Here is a 3490-nt window from a genome sequence, read left to right on the forward strand (position 1 = left end):
ACATAGTTAAGGTAAAGAGCTTGGTTGGGAATTATTCTTGAGTGATTGGGCCACGCCAAGGGTTTAGGACTCATTTGTGCTTCCCTGCGGAGTGTCCTGGGCAATGTAATAAAGTTGCTTGCTTCTCTGGAGGGAATGTGGCTCAGCTTAGCAGAATGACTGGATTATGTGACCCTGAGGACATTGCCTGCTGGGCCTCAGCTAACAGAAGAAGGGACCATGGAGGGTTCAATCCAAACCAGGGGACTTACACCGCCAGCCACAGCTGTGTCCGGGGCTCCTGTCCCTCCAGAACCCAGGAGGAGCATCTGCCGACCTGGAGCGCCATTAGTGCCAACCTGCCCACTGCCCACGCACAGAGCCTCAAGTGGCCTGAGATCCACCTCCTCTCCTACTTCTGGGAAAATAAATGTTCACCAGTAATGTCTGCCTTGGTTCCTTGTCATCTGTGTCACCGTGAAATAGGATGGGGTACCATGACCCATGCCACTTACTGGAGAAAGTTTGACATTTAAATATAAAGAGACTTGTGTAAGGTCAACATACAGTAGATACAAGGCTTGGGAGGTGGGTACACAAACACCAACAGAAAAGCCAGGAATTTGTCCCCAAGCTTCCACCAACCTGGCTTGGCCATGCACAAGAACACTGCTCATCCCCAGGTCCAGAGCTAGGCCTAGAATGTTCATTCAATAGGACAGTTCTTTCTCATAGAGGCACATCCAAGAGTCTGATCAATGGACAGCCTCCCAGGTCCTGCCCTCCTCCAGTGTCTGAACCCCTCCCTGGAAGAGAAGGGAGGTTTGTGGAATGATGAAAAGAGTGTACACCCATTGTGCCATGTGTCCTTGGCAGGACTCAGTCACATGGGCATCCTGACTGCACAGGAAGTTGGGAAACAGAGTCAGGCTGTGGGGGGTGGGGGGCTCTCTGGGATTGGGCTACTCAATTCTTCACAGGCCCAGCCCCTTTCTTGGGTCCTCACACTGTCTTAGGGTTTCTATTGCTGTGAGGAGACACCATGACCACAGTAACTCTCATAATGAAACACTTAATAGAGGCTGGCTTACAGTTCAGAGGTTTAGTTCATTATTGTCATGGAAGGAAGCAGGGTAGCATGAGGCAGACACGTTGCTGGAGAGGTAGCTGAGAGTTCTACATCTGAATAGGCAGGTAGCAGGAAAAGGGTGAGACACTGGGGATGGCCTGAGCATCTGAAACCCCAAAGCCCGCCCCCAGTGACACACTTCCTCCAACAAGGCCACACCTTCTAATAGTACCACTCTTCATGAGTCTATGGGGCCATTTTTATTCAAACCACCACATCCCACTCCCTGGTCCCCATAGGATTGTAGCCATATCATAATGCAAAATGCATTTAGTTCAATTTCAAAAGTCTTCATAGTCTTTAACAGTCTCTGCACAGTCTAAAAGTCTAAAGTTCAAAGTCTCTTCTGAGACTCATAAAATCTCTTAACTATAATGCTCTATAAAATCAAAACCAAAAAGTAGACCACATACTTGCAACATGTAATGGCATAGAATATACATTATCATTCCAAAAGCAAAGAAAGGGAGCGTAGTGAGGAAGGCTATGGAACTGGACCAAAGCAAGACCAAAACCAGCTGGGCAAACTCCAAACTCTGCATCTCCATGTCTGATGTCAAAATGTTCTTCAGATTTCCAACTCCTTTCAGCTTTGTTGACTGCAACATATATTTTTTTTCTCTTGGGCTGGTTCCACTTCCTGTTAGTAGCTTTCCTTGGCAGGTGTCCCACAGCACTGGCATCTCCAACATCTCTGACACTTGGGGTCTCCAAGGCAATCCAAGCTTCACCTTCACAGCTTCACACAATGGTCTCTCTAGGCCTCCATGTAGGGACATGGCTGACATATTCCTGGCCTCAGTGGCTTTCCTTTGCTGTGGGATGTCTTTCTGTATGCTGTAAGTATGTGTGGTTCTCATTGGATAATAAATAAAACTGTTTTGGCCTATGGCAAGAAAGCTTACAGCAAAGTGGAAAATCCAAGCAAACATACAGAGAGAAGAAGGGTGGAGTCGAGAGAGACTTGAGCCCGCCGCTGAAGGAGCAACAAGATGCCAGCAGACCAGTAATGCTACAGCCACGTGGCGACATATAGATTTATAAAAATGGGTTAATTTAAGATGAAAGCTCTAGCTAGCAAGAAGCCAAAGCCATAGGTTTGTAATTAATATAAGCCTCTACATAATTATTTTATAAGCAGCTGTGGGACCATGGGTGGAATAGATCATCCAGACTCTTGGGCAAGGCAGGACTGGAGAAAATTCCATCTACATTTCTTAGTCAAAGAGGGAGATTTTGTACCCCTTTCTCTGTCCTTGACTCTAAAGCCAGAACCACGTGCCCAAAGCTGCCAGGCTCTGCTGCTTGCTGGGGCTGCAGCATGGCCCCCTCTTTCAAATACATTTCACCTGCTTTCTGTTTTCAGTGGTTTCCTTCACCGCCTGAGTGTGGCTGTCCTGAAACTGGATCTGTAGACCAGGCTGGTCTCAAACTCAGAGATCTGTCTGCCTCTGACTCTGGAGTGCTAGTATTAAAGGTGTGAATCACCACCCCCAGCTCTAAACTTTTCTTTAATTCCTTTTCACAAGTTGGAAGCTTAGCTTGCTTAGATGACCCCGAGGTCATCACTCACTCTTTTCCATTTAACATCAGGATTTCCTTTAGTCTGTTCATCTGCTTGACCACAGGACTTAGCTCCATTCAACTTCCTGGTTGCCCCTTTCTCCTCAAACTGTACATTTTGTTTTTTTTCCTTTCTTGGTTTGCTCCTTTTCTTTTTAGATCTGCAAAAGAGTGAACACTAATAACCACACGACAGAGTCAATACTAGGCTGTTTTGAGATTTCCTCTGCCAGCTCAATTAATCCAAAACTCTTCAATGTAACCTCAGACAGATTTACCACATTCTTAGCCAAAACATCACAAGAATGGTCTCTGGGCCACATACTTCTTCTCCTGTGAAACAGGCCCCCACAGTTCACATCACCCTCAGCACCGCTGTCTTCCATGCTCCTACTAGGATGGCCCATTAAGCCCCACTTAAGCATTTAACTATTTTTTTAATTCAAAGTTCCAAAGTCCACATTCCTCCAAACAAAAGCATGAGGTCAGGCCTATCACAAAAACATCCCAGTTCCTGTTACCAACTTCTGTCTTGGTTAAGGTTTTTACTGCTATGAAGAGACACCATGACCATTGCAATTCTTTTTTTTTTTTTTTTTTAAGTTTTTCAAGACAGGGTTTCTCTGTGTATCCCTGGATGTCCTGGAACTCACTCTGTAGACCAGGCTGACCTCAAACTCACAGAGATCCACCTTCTTCTGCCTCCCCAGTGCTGGGATTAAAGGTGTGCACCACAACTGCCCAGCTGTCCATGGCAACTCTTACAAATACAGTCCAGAGGTTTAGTCCATTATCATCATGGTGGGAAGCATGGTGGCA

This window comes from Peromyscus leucopus, chromosome 5 (assembly GCF_004664715.2).
Source record: "Peromyscus leucopus breed LL Stock chromosome 5, UCI_PerLeu_2.1, whole genome shotgun sequence".
Classification (NCBI taxonomy): Eukaryota; Metazoa; Chordata; class Mammalia; order Rodentia; family Cricetidae; genus Peromyscus; species Peromyscus leucopus.